Source organism: Solanum dulcamara, chromosome 6 (assembly GCF_947179165.1).
Source record: "Solanum dulcamara chromosome 6, daSolDulc1.2, whole genome shotgun sequence".
Taxonomy (NCBI): Eukaryota; Viridiplantae; Streptophyta; class Magnoliopsida; order Solanales; family Solanaceae; genus Solanum; species Solanum dulcamara.
In genome coordinates, this window is record NC_077242.1 from 55,281,235 (window position 1) to 55,300,306 (window position 19,072).

At 39.0% G+C, this 19,072-nt stretch overlaps 1 non-coding gene and 1 pseudogene across 1 annotated transcript; one reads left to right on the plus strand and one right to left on the minus strand.

Annotated features, from left to right (window-relative positions):
* The first annotated feature begins 3,100 nt into the window (after nt 1-3,100).
* LOC129892869 (uncharacterized) lies at nt 3,101-17,426 on the plus strand (annotated as a pseudogene).
* Nucleotides 17,427-18,074: 648 nt separating this feature from the next.
* On the minus strand, nt 18,075-18,163 carry LOC129893692 (small nucleolar RNA snoR118). Its single transcript, XR_008767571.1, has one exon. It is a non-coding gene; the product is annotated as a small nucleolar RNA snoR118 (small nucleolar RNA).
* Between the last annotated feature and the right edge of the window lie 909 nt (nt 18,164-19,072).

The following is a 19,072-nucleotide window of genomic DNA, read 5'->3' on the forward strand; positions in this document are numbered from 1 at the left end:
ACTTGATTGGAGTCCTTCGATGTTTTGATTGTCGTGTTACGACTAGGCCCTAGGTCGGGTCATGACACTAAGTCACCTTACTTCATAACTTGCATGAAATTCATACATTGAACTTAGAGTAGAACTCAATTGCATAATGAATTGACTTTGAAAATCATGTATTTGAATTGAAAACATGTATGATCATAAACTTTATATCAACCTATACATAATTAATATAGATAATATCCTTTGGAAGTATAATTCAAAATACTCATGATTTACATCTTGAACCCTATAGCTCAAAATAGGAGAATTCATGGAAAAATTCTTCAATTTAATGCGATAACCATCAATTTATATCAAAATAGACTCATGATCATACTTTGAATCATAATTCATGCAATAGGAATAGAGATCATAAAATCCATAAAATACCATACTTTAATTTGATAGAAAACCTTGAGAAATTGATCGGACTTCATGGATGAAAAAATCCACGAATCAATACCCACATACCTTAAGTGAGAAAACCAAATAATTTGGAAGAACTTGAGAGTTTTTATGGAGAGCTTGAGTGAATTTACTTGAAGTCTTCAATGGAGCCCTTGAGAGTCTTTTGTAGAGAGAGAAATATTTGAGTAGGTGAATTGTAGAAGAATGAATAGCATTAGATGTATAGCTTAATTTATAGATTTTAATTGGGTTCTAAAAATATCTAGGTTCATTAGCTAATAATTAGGGAAAAGTCTAAAGTGCCCTTGCTAAAACTAAATTCGGCTAGAAAACCCTCGCTAGGTCCTCGATGCAGAGGCAAGCAAGTCCGTGATGTGGACTTTCTGCATACCTTACTGGTTTACGCATTCCTTTGAGAAATCTATCTTTCAATCTACGGGTCCTAAAAATCCACCAAGACTATTTTCCGCAGGTTTTGACCCCCTGATCGATATTTCGAATTCGAATTTTCCAAAAAGATTAAGGATAATGCATTACATGAGCGGCCTATTTCTAAGGCATTTAAAAGGAACTTATGAACATTTTGAGGGATATTACAGGGTCGCTTTAGATGTGCATAGACTACCGACAATTAAATAAGATGACCATTAAGAATAAATACCCACTTCCTAGAATAGATGACTTGTTTGATTAATTGCAAGGGGCAAGTCACTTCTCCAACATCGACCTTCGGTCCGGCTACACCAACTACGGATGATTGAGTGTGACATTCCCAAAATGGCTTTCCAAACAAGGTATGGTCACTTTGAGTTTGTTGTGATGAGTTTTGGGTTGACGAATACGCCAACAACGTTCATGGACTTGATGAATAGGCTGTTCAAACCTTAACGTGATACTTTTGTCGTGGTCTTCATTGATGATATTTTTATTTACTTTTAGGGTATGGAAGAACATAAAAATCACTTAAGAGTTGTGCATCAAATGTTGAGGGATAGGCAATTGTTTGTAAAATTTAGTAAGTGTGAATTTTTGTTGAAGGAAGTGGCATTTCTTGGTCACGTAGTATCCGGTGATGGGATCAAGGTTGATCCTATGAAAATGGAGACAGTCAAAAATTGCCCTAGACCGTTGTCTCCTTCAGACATTAGGAGCTTCTTGGGTCTAGCTGGGTACTATAGAAGGTTCGTCGAAGGGTTTTCTTCCATCTTATCTCCTATGACAAAATTGACCCAAAAGAAAGCCAAATTCATATGGACGAATGAGTGTGAGAAGAGTTTCCAGACCTTGAAAGATAGACTTACCACCACTCCTATTTTGACTCTACCATAAGGATTAGAAGGGTTTGTAGTTTATTGTGATGCTTCAAAGATTGGTTTAGGTTGTGTCTTAATGAAAAATGACAAGGTCATAGCCTATGATTCTAGATAATTAAAGGTGCATGAGTGTAACTACCCTACCCATGAACTTGAATTGGCGGCCGTTGTTTTTGCTCTGAAGATTTGGAGGCATTAACTCTATGGGGTGTATGTAGATATGTATATCGATCATAAAACTCTTCAATATGTGTTCACCCAAAAGGACCTTAATTTAAGGGAGATGAGGTGTCTAGAACTCCTTAAGGACTATGATATGATTATGCACTATCATCTGAGTAAAGCTAATATGGTTGCCGATGCACTTAGTAGAGTGTCTATGGGGAGTGTGGCCCATGTGGATGAATGGAAGAGGGAGTTGGTGAAAGATGTTCACCTATTGGCTATATTAGGGGTGAAGTTGTGTGGTACTGATGATGGTGGTATGGTTGTTCAAAATAGGTCCGAATCCTCTTTGGTGGTGTATGTTAAATTAAAGCAAGATCTTGACTCGATGTTTATCGAGTTAAAGAAGTTGGTGAAGGAAAATAAGATAGAGGTCTTTTCCCAAGGGGGATATGGGGTTCTATACTACCAAGGTCGGCTTTGTGTTCTGGATGTTGATGGCCTAAGGAGTTTGATCTTGATGGAGGCTCATAATTCTACATACTCCATTCATCTCGGTTCGACGAAAATGTACCGAGACTTAAAAGAGTTCTATTGGTGGGGTGGCATGAAGAAGGACATAGCAAGGTTCGTGTCTGAATCGCCAACAAGTGAAGGCTGAACATCAAAGGCCGGGTGGCCTAGCCAAAACATTGAAATCCCTACTTGAAAGAGGGAAGATGTGAATATGGATTTTGTAGTGGGTTTGCCTCATACCCAGAAGTATCATGATTTTATTTGGGTAATTGTTGATAGAATGAATAAGTCGACTCACTTCCTACCGGTTAAGACTTCCTATAGTGCCGAAGACTATGCAAATTTATATATTCGGGAGTTGGTGAGGTTGCATAGTATGCCATTATCCATTATTTTGTATCGTGGTACCTAATTCACTTCTCACTTTTGGAGATCATTTCAAAAAGGCCTCGGTACTAAGGTAAACTTGAGCACCGCATTCCATCCTCAGACGGATGGGAAAGCCTAGAGGACGATTCAAATACTAGAGGATATGTTAAGGGCTTGTGTATTGGAGTTTAAAGGAAATTGTACATGTATGGATTTATAGTGGTATGGTCTGCGTACATTCTACCCTACCCAGACCCTACTTTGTAGGATTTCAGTGACTATGTTGTTGTTGTATTTAACCAATGGTTGGTGCATTTGTACAGGAGGCTTCAATGGCAAAATATCTAATGCAACAATACATAGCTACCGCGGGAGGAGAACATGCTTTGAATTCAATTAATAGTATGTACGCAATGGGGAAGGTGAAGATAATGGTGTCTGAATTTATTGAAGGAGATGGTCTTGGATTAAACAATGGCAAAGTAATAAAGATCAAGACCGCGAAAAATGGGGCAGGGGAAATAAGAGGATTTGTGTTGTGGCAAAAAGACCTGATCTTTGGAGCATAGAGCTTGTAGTTTCAGGATGTAAAATCAGTGCTGGAAGTAATGGTAACATGTCTTAGAGGCAAACTCCATGGCATCATTCTCATGCGTCTCGTGGTCCTGCTAGGCCTCTTCTTCGTTCCTTACAGGTACTTTTTTCGATTCAAAATTTGTCACGAGACAATGAGAATTGAATTTACAACATATGGTCATGTCAATTTTTGGTTATTATGTCATTGTTGTCATTTAAATTCCAATGTGGACCTGAGATGTCATTTTACCTTTACTAATAAGATTGTCTTGATAAGTGGTCCAATTGACAATTTGGTGTATATACAAACTTATTAGCCTAGAAAAACATTGTTGTCAAGAAGTCAACATTAATGTTGTTTTGGAGTTCTTCCTTATCAACAGGATAGGTTGTGTGTCACATGGCTTGAATAAACTCAAAATCTTGTCCATAACTTGACCCCTTCAAGCAGAGTCGGAGTCAGAATTTGAACCTTATGAGTTATGGATCGAATAAACTGTTACACCCCACATTCCTGAGCTCGGAATGTCCCTTAAGTTTTCTAGAATTTATCATCTGAGCCGCATAAGCTACGACACTATCAAACAACTCTAAAAGGGAGAATGTGATACCTTATAGTAGGAAAAATTGGAGATAGGGTCAAGAGAAGTCAGAAGGAGTTGGAGGCCAAATAAGGAGTCGTAGGACTCAACTTACCGACGTAAGCTATCAATTTAGAAGTATTATACATGTAAGCTATTGGAGTACATACCAAGCTTATGTAGCATGGATTACATAGGCACTTAAAATAGGACGAGATTACGAATCCACGAGGAAGAGAAAAAAAGACACGTGGCAGCCAATGGAGGAGTGACACGTGGAAGCGCCTCAAGCAAGCAGGTGACCCACCTGCTTAGGGTCAAGTAGGTGACCCACTTGCTTGGAGGAGGTGGACCCCACTGCCACGTGGCAGCCCCTCCTTGCTTGCATGGACACGGTGGCCCAATAGGGAATGGACACGTGTCCCCCTTAGGGGATGACATGTGTCACCTCCAAGGACCACATATATACAAGTATATTATTACTTAAGTTTAGTTTTTACACTTAAACTTCAGCAAACAAAAAGAAAAGCAAAACCCTAAGTCTAGAGAAAAAGAGGACGACTAGGAGAGAAAAATAGGTACGTTCCGATTTCACTCCATAAATTAATTATTTAAGCTATCCTACGGCAGTATATAGGTGTTTAATAACATAAAAATCCATTTTGGGGCAGCAAGAACGAGCTACAAACAGTCCGCAACTTTCAGCACGTTAAAGAGGTTTCCGAGGCATAATTTTGGCTCGTTTTGGCCAATTTCGGGTAAGGTAAGGTTTATCCTTTAAATTTGGAATTTATGGGGTTTTTATGGAGTGTGTTATGTACCTTTTATACTGCTTGAAGTATAAAAAAGTCATGGAGATGCTCAGCGAAAGAAACAATCTAAATTGAAGTCATCGTAGTTAAATTGTAGTCGAAGGGAGGCGTTGTGTGTTTGGAGGTGTCTGATGGTTGTGTGGTGTGTTTTTCAGGGCCTAAATGTCTTATAAAATATGTGGGGGAGCTGATGGTTTCATCCACATGACCCCCCGCTTTGTATGGTTAAAGGTTTGCAAAATGGAAACTAGAAACGTTATCTTGGTATCGTAGTTCGAGCAAGTCGTTTGGAGGTTATATTGTGTAATGTTGCCATGTTATATGTATATATGTGAACTGATGGTTATGTTTTTGGTTGTCTGTAGGTACTAAGTAATGTAATTGGAAATTCGAATAGGGTACATTATAGGGGAGATGCTGCCTAATTTGCGTTAACTCTTTAACTAGTTAGGGAACTAGTCGAGAAGGCGAGCGAGGGGTTGAGTTTTAGGAATACTCATGATTAGCCTAGGGTACTGGAAAGACAAAGGTTGTTAATATTCCTGTTTCTTTTATTTTACTTAGGTTCTGAGGACGACGAGACGAACGGGATAAAGAGTAACCCGTAAAAGGTATGTAAAGCCTATTTTTTCTTTTCTTTTGGCATGACGTAGAAGTAAGTAAAAAGTGATATAATCTCTGAAGTGGTTCCATTCCTAAGTGTCTCTTATTAAGTTCTAGATGTTGAGCTTTTATGATAGTTAAGCTACTTTCCTTAAACTTCTTTTTATGCTAAGGACTTAGTGAATATACGGACTCCTAGTCGTAGGACTATATGAAAGCAAGTGCTCTGGGTCCTTAAGTGGTTAGTATTACTTTAGTATACATCTAAGGACCCCGAGATGCTAATTAATATAGCCTCTAATGGCATTTAGAGGGCAGCTAATATGACTACACTATTACTCGGGTCCTTAGACGACAACTTAATCCTTTGATACTCTCGGGTCTCTGATGTTAATTTAATTTGCATATAGTTACTCACTACTCTACTTATTTTAATGTAACACTTCTTCTCCGAGTCCCGAGTCGGTTATCAGATTCGTGCAATTCACTGTATTGTCCACCGCCCCTCACTAAAGGGCCGGGTACGTATGTATATATGTGATGATGTGATGATGTGTCATAACAAGGTGGTGATGGCACAGGGCCTATGATGGTTTTACAGGTGTGATTCACCGGACCCCTGAAAGGGCCGGCTATATTGTATAATTTGAGCATGCATGTTTTTACAAATCACAGAGTACAGGTACAGATTCCTTATATGACATTTTATCCTTTGTTTCTCTATTTTTGATATGCTCCCGGTTATGCCCTGTTATAATTTACATACTCAGTACTATGTCGTACTGACCCCCTTTCTTTGGGGGGCTGCGTTCATGCCCGCAGGTATAGATACACAACTTGGGGATCCATCTGTGTAGGAGTCTCACTCAACATTCCAGAGGTGCTCCATTGTGCTGGAGCCTAATTTTGGGGTACTAAACCTTGATGTATATATTCATTTTATCTATGGGTATGGTGGGGGCCCTATCCTGCCTTATATTATTGTTGTGTTTACTCTTAGAGGTCTATGGATATGTATGTGGGTTGTATATGGGCTATATATGAGCCGTGTATGGACTGTATATAAGATGTATATGGGCTGTATATGAGCTGTATATAGGTTGTGTATATATGTATGTACAACTGTGCTTATATGAACTATTTTTGGGGCGTTCCCTTGTCATGACAGCCTTGTCGGCTTACAAGTATACTTGTTACGGGATGACCCCATATGTTCTGGTGGCCTCGTCGGCTTATGTGTTTTCTTACCTATTATTACATTATGAGTCAAGAAGAAGACAGAATTACTTATGAGTGGCAGGTATTCATGTGAGTGTCCAATTCGGGCACTCATCATGACCTATGGGGTTGGATCGTGACAAAAGTGGTATCAAAGCAGTTCATTCTTGGAGTGTCCACAGACCGTTTTTAGTAGAGGTTTATTTATCGGTGTGTTGTGCACCACATCTATAAACATGAGGCTACATGACATTTAGGATGCTGCTTCTTTCTTATTTTAGATTGTGCGATAGAGCTATGCTTTTAGGATGACCCTTCACTAACCTACTTATATGTTTACAGTGATGCCTCCAAGGAAAGCAACTAGTGCCCAGAAGGGCAAGTCAGCAGCGGGGGAAACTAGTTAGACCCCGAGAGTTACCAGGGCCCATGTCCAGTCTATGCCAAGGATTGTACTTCAGTCAGCGAGCTCTACTACGCCGCCACCCCAGAGGAGTTTAGGGCAGCAGCAGCTACAGATCCTGAACCTCTAATACAAAAGCCTCCTGTCCCACAACATGGGGCAGAGGATAGAGCTATGAGAGATACAATACAGTTGCTGACTGGACTAATGGCAGGACAGGCTCGGAGATATAGCCCAGATGATGTCAATAGACAAGATAGCTTGAGGGTCTGTGATTTCCTAGCCTGTAACCCTCCAGTATTTCAAGGATCGAGACCTGCAGAGGATCCACAGGAATTCATTCGATAAATGCAGCGTACACTATGAATCATTAGGGCTTCGAAGACCGAGTCGGTTGAATTGGCTTCTTATTAGCTGCGTGACCTGGCCGCTAATTGGCACGAGTCTTGGGAATTATCGAGGGGGGAGGATGCTTCTCCAACTGAATGGGATGACTTTGCAGAAGCCTTAGTTAGCCACTTTCTTTCTACAGAAATAAGATGCGCCAGAGTTGATAAATTCTTACAGTTGAAGCAGAACGACAGGAATGTTCGAGACTATAGCCTCGAGTTTGACTCATTGGCGAGGCATGCCTCCACAGTTGTAGTTGATATGACAGATAGGGTGCATCAATACGTCACAGGCTTAGATCTTTATTTGGTTGATAGCTGTATGGCCATAGCTTCTCAGCTAGGCATGGATATTGCCCGGGTACAGGTATACGCCCAAGGGGTAGAAGAGAGATATAAAAAGCGTCAACCAGACAGAGGTTTTGATAGAGGCAGCCTAAGAGGGCTAGGTCGGTTGGTTATCCGGGGGAATTTCAAAGTGGGCGGTTCCAGCAGTTTGTTAGATAGCCCTCCCAGCCAGCTAGGAGTGCACCTCAGGTTCCAGGTGGAAGATTTGAGAGCACCAGGTATTTGAGGGGTGTTCAAAGCTCTAGAATTTCAGGTACATAAGTAAACCAGAGTTCTTGATAATCGAGACTACTGGTACCCTAGTGTCCCCATTGTAATAGAACTCATTTTGTGGAATGTCACTGGAATACAGGTGCTTATTTTCTTGTGGCCTCCAAGGCCATATTTCAAAGGAATGTCCGTTCAAGAGTACTCCAGGTGGTGCAGCTCAGCCAACTGGGTCAGTTACGGGTTCTTCTTCTTCAGTGGCTATGCGCCCGATGGGGTGGGGTATGCAGATACCAACAGGCCGTGGTAGAGGCCTTGGTAGAGTTTCTAGTTTCGGCGGTCCTTCTAACCGTATATATGCCTTGTCTAGTAGGCAGGACAAGGAAGCATCGCCAAACATGGTCACAAGTACATTATCAATCTTTTCTCAAGACGTATATATGTTGATGGATCCAGGCTCTATGTTATCGTATATATATCCTTTTGTTGCTAATAATATTGGAATTAAGCCTGAGTTGATAGAATTATTCAAGGTAGCTACACCAGTAGGGGACTCTATTGTGGTAAGACATGTATATAGGAATTGCCCGATAAACGTATATAGTCCTCATACCTTAGCTAATTTGATAGAGTTAGATATGGTGGAGTTTGATGTTATTATGGGTATGGATTGGTTAACTTCTTGTCATGCCAATGCAGATTGTAAAAATAAAGTGGTTCGATTCCAATTCCCAGATGAACCAATTGTTAAGTGGTTAGGAAACATAGCATCGCCGAAGGGTAAATTTATTTCATACCTTAAGGCAAGGAAAATGATCAGGAAGGTGTATATTTATCATTTAGTCTGCGTGCACGATTTGAAAGAAGAGGTGCCAAATCTTCAGTCTGTACCCGTGGTTAATGAATATCCGGATGTCTTCCCAGATGAACTCTCAGGTCTTCCTCCCGAGTGGGATATAGAGTTCACTGTAAACGTGCCACCAGATACTCAGCTTATCTCTATTCCCCCATATAGAATGGCACCCGTGGAGTTAAAGAAGTTAAAGGAGAAACTGAAAGACTTGCTAGAAAAAGGCTTCATTAGACCCAGCACATCACCCTGGGGAGCACCGGTACTATTTCTGAAAAAGAAAGATGGATCACTATGGATGTGCATTGACTATAGGCAGCTGAACAAGATAACAATGAAGAACAGATATCCCCTTCCCAGGATTGATGATTTGTTTGACCAGCTGTAGGGCACTAAGTGCTTTTCGAAGATAGACCTACGATCAGGCTATCATCAGGTGCTAGTAAGAGAGGTAGATATCCCAAAGACCGCATTTAAAACCCGATACGACCATTATGAATTCAAAGTGATGTGTTTTGGGCTGACAAATGCTCCTACGGTATTTATGGACCTGATGAACTGAGTGTTCAAATTGTTTTTGGATTTGTTCGTAATCGTATTTATTGATGATATTCTGGTCTATTCATGATCAGAAAAGGAACACGCGGATCATTTGCGGGTGGTACTGGGAATACTCCAACACCAGAAATTGTATGCTAAGTTTTCTAAATGTGAATTTTGGTTAACTTCAGTGGCTTTTCTGGGCATATTATTGGGACTGACGGTATATGCATAGACACGCAGAAGATTGAGGCATTGAAAGCTTGGCCAATACCTACAACCCCTATGAAAGTACGTAATTTTTTGGGTTTAGCAAGGTACTACAGGAAGTTTGTGGAAAAGTTTACTTCCATTTTGGCACCTTTAACGAGGATGACTCAAAAAACGGCTAAGTTCCAGTGGACTGATGCTTGTGAACGGAGCTTCCAGTTGTTAAAAGAAAAGTTGACTACGACTCCTATTCTCACTTTTCTAGGAGGACCAAATGACTTTGTTATTTATTGTGATGCTTTCGGTATTGGACTAGGGTGTGTTCTAATGCAGCATGAAAGAGTTATAGCTTACGCCTCCCGACAGCTCAGGAAGCACGAAAAGAACTATCTAATGCATGATCTAGAATTAGCAGCGGTGATTCATGTCTTAAAAATATGGAGGCACTACTTGTATGGCGTACATGTTGACATTTATACGGACCACAAAAGCCTCCAGTATATCTTCAAACAGAAGGAATTGAACTTACGGTAGAGAAGGTGGATAGAATTTTTGAAGGACTATGATGTCGACATCTTATACCACCCTGGGAAAGAGAATGTGGTGGAGGATGCACTCAGCCGTAAGTCAATGTGTAGGTTGGAAGAGGTACAACCAGAATAGAAGGAGATAATCCGTGAGATCTGCCAGCTCGCTAGCCTTGGAGTCCGCTTAGCCGATTCAGATAATGGCAGGGTTTTTGTTCGAGGAGTTGCTGAATCCTCGCTCTTGGAGGAAGTAAAACAATGTCAATACCAGGACCCTGTTCTGACCTAGTATAGGGATATGACTCTCCAAAACAAAAAGACTCCATTTGAGATCACGGCTGGTGGAGTACTACGATATAAGGGCAAAGTCTGTGTACTAGAAGTTGCAGGGCTACGACAGCAAGTGTTAGGTAAGGCACATCATGCCCATTATTCTATTCATCTAGGGTCAACCAAGATGTATCATGACCTTAGGGGTTTATATTGGCGGGATGGTATAAAGAAAGATATAGCCGAGTTCATAGCCCAATGTCCAAACTGCGAACAAGTTAAAGTTGAACATTAGAAACCAGGTGGGTTACTATAGGAAATGGAGATTCCAACCTGGAAATGGAAAGCAATTAACATGGATTTCATTACCGACTTACCTCATACTCTCCGAAAGCAGGATTCCATATGGGTTATTATGGATAGGCTAACAAAATTAGCCCACTTTCTCCCAGTCAGGACCGCATACTCAGCAGAGGACTATGCAAAATTGTACATCAAAGAGATAGTGCGACTTCACGGAGTTCCCACCTCTATTATTTCGGACAGAGGAGCCCAGTTCACTATCCACTTTTGGCGGTCATTCCAAGAAGGCTTGGGAACACAGGTAAGCCTTAGCACGGCATTTCATCCTCAGACGGATGGACAGTCCAAGTGCTCTATTCAAACACTAGAGGATATGTTATGAGCCTACACAATTGACTTCAAAGACAACTGGGATGATCATATACCACTTATTGAGTTTGCCTACAATAAAAGTTATCACTTCAACATTCAGATGGTACCGTATGAGGCTTTATACGATAGAAAGTGTAGGTCTCCTATCGCTTGGTTTGAGGTTGGCAAAACACAACTAATAGGCCCCGACATGGTCCAATAGGCTGTAGAAAAGGTGAAGCTTATTCGGGAGAGATTATTAGCTGCCTAGAGTAGATAGAAGTCATACGCAGACAGTCAATGCCGACCTTTGGAATTTCAAGTGGGTGAATGAGTGTTTTTGAAAGTGTCTCTATGAAAGGAGTAATGAGGTTCGGCAAGAAAGGAAAATTAAGTCTTAGATATATTGGCCCTTACTTAATCCTTTGCCGAATAGGCAAGGTTGCCTACGAACTAGACTTACCAGCGGACCTAGAAGCAGTACACCCAATCTTCTATGTATCAATGCTTCGCAAATGTGTAGGTGACCCGTCCCGAGTATATCCCATAGATGACATCTAGGTCACTGAAGATCTAACCTATGAAGAACAACCAATCGCCATCCTAGATCGACAGATTAAAAGATTATGATCTAAAGACGTAGCTTCGATTAAAGTGTTGTGGCAGAATAACAATTGTGAGGAAATGACCTGGGAAGCTGAAGAGGATATGAAATTCAGGTATCCGTACCTGTTCCTAATATCCACAGGTAACCCCGACTCTTGAAAATTTGTATATTAATCATGTGGATGAAAATGTGTGTGATATCATAAAGGAAAGAAACCTCTCTACTATCTATATAAAGTCTTAAGGGAAGTTGTATTTAACATTCTAGGTCGAATGTTCTAAAGGGGGAAGGATGTTACACCCCACATTCCTAAGCTCGGAATGTCCCTTAAGTTTCTTAGAAGTTATCATGTGAGCCACATAAGCTACGACACTATCAAACAACTCTAAAAATGGAGAATGTGATACCCTATATTAGGAAAGATTGGAGATAGGGTCAAGATAAGTCGGAAGGAGTTGGAGGCCAAATAAGGAGTCGTAGGACTTAAATTACCGACGTAAGCTATCAATTTAGAAGTATTATACACGTAAGCTATTGTAGTACATACCAAGCTTACGTAGCACGGATTATATAGGCTCTTAAAATAGGACGAGATTACAAACCCACGAGGAAGAGAAAAAAAACACGTGGCAGCCAATGAAGGAGTGACACATGGCAGCACCTCAAGCAAGCAGGTGACCCACCTGCTTGGGGTCAAGTAAGTGACCCACTTGCTTGGGGGAGATGGGCCCCATTACCATGTGGCAGCCCCTCCTTGCTTGCATGGACACGGTGGCCCAATAGGGGCTGGACATGTATCCCCCTTAGGGGATGACATGTGTCACCTCCAAGGACCAAATATATACATGTATATTATGACTTAAGTTCAGTTTTTACATTTAAACTTCAGCAAACAAAAAGAAAAGCAAAACCCTAAGTCTAAAGAAAAAGAGGACGACTAGGAGAGAAAAATAGGTACCTTTCCGATTTCACTCCATAAATTAATTATTTAAGCTATCCTACGACAGTATATAGGTGTTTAATAACATAAAAATCCATTTTGGGGCAGCAAGAACGAGCTACAAACAGTCCGCAACTTTCAGCACGTTAAAGAGGTTTCCGAGGCATAATTTTGGCTCGTTTTGGCCAATTTCGGGTAAGGTAAGGTTTATCCTTTAAATTTGGAATTTATGGGGTTTTTATGGAGTGTGTTATGTACCTTTTATACTGCTTGAAGTATAAAAAAGTCATGGAGATGCTCAGCGAAAGAAACAATCTAAATTGAAGTCATCGTAGTTAAATTGTAGTCGAAGGGAGGCGTTGTGTGTTTGGAGGTGTCTGATGGTTGTGTGGTGTGTTTTTCAGGGCCTAAATGTCTTATAAAATATGTAGGGGAGCTGATGGTTTCATCCACATGACCCCCCGCTTTGTATGGTTAAAGGTTTGCAAAATGGAAACTAGAAACGTTATCTTGGTATCGTAGTTCGAGCAAGTCGTTTGGAGGTTATATTGTGTAATGTTGCCATGTTATATGTATATATGTGAACTGATGGTTATGTTTTTGGTTGTCTGTAGGTACTAAGTAATGTAATTGGAAATTCGAATAGGGTACATTATAGGGGAGATGCTGCCTAATTTGCGTTAACTCTTTAACTAGTTAGGGAACTAGTCGAGAAGGCGAGCGAGGGGTTGAGTTTTAGGAATACTCATGATTAGCCTAGGGTACTGGAAAGACAAAGGTTGTTAATATTCCTGTTTCTTTTATTTTACTTAGGTTCTGAGGACGACGAGACGAACGGGATAAAGAGTAACCCGTAAAAGGTATGTAAAGCCTATTTTTTGTTTTCTTTTGGCATGACGTAGAAGTAAGTAAAAAGTGATATAATCTCTGAAGTGGTTCCATTCCTAAGTGTCTCTTATTAAGTTCTAGATGTTGAGCTTTTATGATAGTTAAGCTACTTTCCTTAAACTTCTTTTTATGCTAAGGACTTAGTGAATATACGGACTCCTAGTCGTAGGACTATATGAAAGCAAGTGATCTGGGTCCTTAAGTGGTTAGTATTACTTTAGTATACGTCTAAGGACCCAGAGATACTAATTAATATAGCCTCTAATGGTATTTAGAGGGCAATTAATATGACTACACTACTACTCGGGTCCTTAGACGACAACTTAATCCTTTGATACTATCGGGTCTCTGATGTCGATTTAATTTGCATATAGTTACTCACTACTCTACTCTGTTTACTATAACACTTATTTTCCAAGTCCAAGGCTGGTTATCAGATTCGTGCAATTCACTACATTGTCCACCGCCCCTAACTAGAGGGCCAAGTATGTATGTATATATGTGATGATGTGTCATAACAAGGTGGTGATTGCACGGGGCCTATAATAGTTTTACAAGTGTGATTCACCGGACCCCTGAAAGGGCCGACTATATTGTATAATTTGAGGATGCATGTTTTTACAAATCACAGAGTACAGGTACAAATTCCTTATATGACATTTTATCCCCTGTTTCTCTGTTTCTGATTTGCTCCCGGTTATGCCCTGTTATACTTTACATACTCAGTACATATGTCATATTGACCCCCTTTCTTCGGGGGGCTGCGTTTATGCCTGCAGGTACAGATACACAGCTTGGGGATCCGTCTGCGTAGAAGTCCCACTCAGCAGTCTAGAGGTGCTCCATTGTGCTGGAGCTTAATTTTGGGGTACTAAACCTTGATTTATATATTCATTTTGTGTACGGGTACGGCGGGGTCCTGTCCCGCCTTATGTTATTATTGTCTTTACTCTCAGAATCTTTAGATATGTACGTGGGTTGTATATGGGCTGTATATGAGACATGTATGGATTGTATATAAGATGTATATAAGCTGTATATGGGTTGTGTATATATGTATGTACAACTATGCTTACATGAACTGTGTTTTGGGGTGTTCCCTTGTCGTGACAGCCTGGTTGGCTCACAAGTATACTTGTTACGGGATGACCCCATATGTTCTGGTGGCCTCATCGGCTTATGTGTTTTCTTACCTATTGTTACATTACAAGTCAAGAAAAATATAGAATTACTTACGAGTGGCAGGTGTTCATGTGAGTGTCCAGTTTGGGCACTCATCATGGTCTACGGGGTTGGGTTGTGACATGAACTCTAAATCTTATTCACTTGACCTCTTCGAGCTATTCTATAGGGCAAGTTGACACAAAAACTAGCACAGAAGTCAGCACCAGTGACAATGACACATTTAATCACTAAATAGGAAAAAAACATAAGAAAATAGCTAATGAATGAATATGGTTCTTTGTTTGTGTGGATACTAGTTGTGAATTGACATAAAAGATCACACTTTTATTTACTTAATTATGTCATCAACATGTAATGCGTCGGCTTTGATACCATGTTAAAATATGTGACCATGTCTCTTATTAGAGAAAATACACTTTTACTTAATTATTTCTTCAACAACGTTTGATTATGTTGATCTTGATCATGTTAACAGGGTCTTGATCCAAGGTCTACTACTAAATTGTTCTCTGATTCGATCTGCATAGGCAAAAAAAAGTGCATGGTGAAGATTGTTTTGTAATAAAGTTTGAAGCAAAATCCTCATCTCTATAGGTAAGAAGCAGTAGCAATGTTGAAATTATGAGACATACTGTTTGGGGCTATTTTAGCCAAAGAAGAGGACTATTAGTCCAACTTGAAGATTCACATCTTCTAAGGCTAAAATCCCCCAAAGATGATGTCTTTTGGGAAACAACAATAGAATCATTGATCCAAGATTATGGAACGACTGATGGTGTTAACATTGCACATGCTGGGAAGACATGTGTTTCTTTATTCAGATTCAGCGAAAACTTAGAAGGACACACAAGGATTAGGATGGAAGAAGTTTGGACAATTAAAGAAGTTGATTTTAACATAAATGGACTATCTTTAGATTATTGTTTGCCACCTAGTGACTTGAAGAAGAAAATGATCAAGAAATTATAAGTGATGATGATGATGATATAAACAAGAATTGAAGGCTTGAATCCAATATTATTATTCATCATCCTAACAATCCTAGATTTATAACTGCTGTGAAAGGTGCTGCTAAAATTATTACTATTGATGAAGATTTAGAACACTACTATATTGAGGCTAGAAGGGGAGGACTTGTAAATATCTATGTTACTCTGACTCTTCAAAAATGTTCAACGTATGTGTTTTTGTACTTTTGGAGGATCCGACATGAATGCAACAACACTTTTGGAGAGTCTGATCAAACATATATAGATAAGCTATTTTTTTCGGACTCTTTAAAAATGTCAACGGATGTGTGTCTGATCCTCCAAAATTAGAGTACTTTTGAAGGATTTCGACATGAATGCAACAATATTTTTAAAAGGTCTGATCAACATATGTACATAAGTACTAATATTCTGTGATCATTTATGTACATAGAGAATCATAGGATATATTTTTTGTGTGAAGTGTTTTCACATATACATACACATCTCAGTAACTCTGCTGAATATTTGATTTGACTGTGAATTTACTAGGGTCGTATAATTGTATAATATACTTTGATAATGTAAAGAATTTTTACGCTATCAATGTTATTTTACTTGCACAAGTAGGTTAATTGTGTTATTTGTTAGTTACAAATTTCACTTAATTATAGATCATTCAACTTTTTTTCTCTTTAGGTTTATTCGTACAAAACTGAATAATTCATAACATTTCAATAAGTTTGTCTGAACTTACTAGTTGACATGTTATGATTACAGATCGGTCAAATATTTTGAATATGGAGTTTGATATTAACTACACACTGATTTGCTGGTACCACTTTTCTTGGGGTGTAGCATTTAGCCACCTTCCTTTGCTCTTTGACTTTTATCATTTGTTCAGCATATTGGACTCCCTAATATTTTCCTTAACTTCTAAATGCTTTTCTATCTACAAATTGCATTCCTTTATTCCTTCTCAAAATTACATAAAAAATCCTCACTTCTATTTATTAAAAGTTCTTCGTCCTGCACCTTTTTGGCATTAAAAGGACAAACACAAGTGTGTTCATCCTTCTGACTTGACTCGAGAAACAAACTACAAGTTCTGACTATGGATAAGGTAATAAAACATATGTTAATATAAGATTATGGCCCTGGATAAGATATAAATATAACCGTAAAATGTTAACTTGAGATTGATAAAAAAATCATAAGTACACTACTTCCATTGATTTGTTATCTCTTTTAACTTCAGAACTACCAACGATCTTGTCTCTGTCTTTCAGCTTTTAAGTTTGTGTTTGATGAAGAAACATATAATTTCCTACCTCAAAATGTTAGTTCATGGACACTATCATTTCAAGCTGAGATAGGAGGATCAAGAGCTTAAGCTTTTTATTTGAAGTTTAATCTGATATTTTTTAATGGTGATTGGATGCACTACTTTGTTTATAGTAACTACTAAAGTATTCTTTTTAGAAGTGTACCATATGCTGCATATGATGGTGTTTTACTAGTACACTTGATTTTCTTTCTTAGTTGTCAAGTAGGGCTCTCGATCGATGAAGGTGTCAATACAATCATAACTTTTAGGTTTAATTTTTACAACATTTTAATGTTGTTTGGTATCATATTACTGTCTTAGTTTGCTGTTTGATTTTTCCTACTCTTTTTGTGGAAAAGGATTGTCTGCCCTGGTGAGGGTCTTTCTTCCGACTTGATACAAGATATGTTCCATAACAGTCGATGGATATTTCAAGAAGGTGTGCAGAAGAATCCTACAGCTTATGAATGGAGAAGTCCAGTATATCAGACAATCAGAAAGTTGTTTTTTCCTGATTATCCTTGAACTACCAATGCCCCAAAGTGGTTCAATTAGTGTTAGATAGTTTACCAGCTTTATTCAATCTTGTCACCACTTAAAGTGCAAAATGTACTATCTGGTAGTATGCTGGGGATGCCTCAGATACTTAGCATGCTAGTTGGAGTAATGTCAAGTTTCTTATACGAGTAATCAGGTATTGAATCATCCTTGTGCTGTAGAATGAGCTGTTCATTTTTGAAGCATCTACTTTAACAAGACTAATTTTTAACATCTTATCAGTGTCACTTACAAATGGGTAGCAATTAAGATATTCTTGAGCTATTGTTATTAGTATTATCATTCTAACGAAATGTACGAGAGGTATTGTTTCAAAGACATTATATGATAATGTTTGCAGAATATAAATGTCTTCCTTTGTAATGAGGATTTTTTTTGTTTTTGTTTCATGTCACATAACATGGATATACTGACATTTGATTATTTCACTAATATAACCAACTCCAATGTTTTATCTTTTCACTTAAACCAATAATGGATAAATCTAACTAATAACATTACTGTCATTAATGATATAAGTTGGGGTTCAAATATCACATTTGAGTAAAATGTTCCAATAACCAACTTTCATATTTATTAACCACAAATATTATAAAAATTTGAAATTATTGAGAATGATCAGATATAGCTTTCTAGGCTGCAATTGTGCATCAATATAAACAGTCATAATAAACTGCTCAGAGCCTAGTGCGATCATCATATCATCTCAAAATTATCTGGTGCATTAAGCTTTCTCACTGAATAAGTAATCTCACATGAATGCAACTTTATCAGTTACTAAAATTATTTTTTTGTGTACTTATGTCGTAGGCCGGGTTATTGCTTATGCATCATGGCAGCTTAAGCTACACGAGTTCAACTACCCCACTCATGACTTTGAGTTGACGATAGTAGTTTTTGAGCTTAAGATTTATAGAAACTACCTGTATGGAGTTCGATGCGAGATTTACATTGATCATAGGAGCTTTCAGTACATTATGAGCTAGAGGGATCTTAATTCGAGGTTGTGCCGCTGGATTAAGCTCCTGAAGAATTATGACCTCTCTATTCTCTACCATCCAGGCAAGGCAAACGTAGTAGCAGACGCCTTGAGTCGGAAGGCGGTGAGTATGGGTATTATAGCCTTCCTTTCTACTATGGAGTGACCCTTAGCTTTCTACATCCAGTCCTTAGTTAATCGGACAACTGGATATCTCTGATTCCCAGTGTGTGTTAGCTTATTTGGGAGCTCATTCATCTCTATTAGACCGGATTCATAGTCATTAGTATTAGGATGGGGTTTTAATTTCACTTTGAGATTGGGTTTTGGGAGGTGACGCTGGCTTGGATACGTTAGATTCAGATGGGGTTTTGAGGTTAGGTCATCGACTTTTTATTCCAAGAGTTGGGGGCTTGATTTAGATGATCCTTAGCGAGTTCCATGACTCTAGATATTCTATCCATCCTGGCACCGCTAAGATGTATCGCGACTTGAGGCAGCACTACTGGTGGAGCAGAATGAGGAGAGATATCACAGATTATATGTCATGTTGTTTGAGTTATTAGCAGGTTAAGGCCGAGCATTTAAGGATTGGTGGCGAGCTTAAGAGATTACCCATTCTTGATTTCAAATA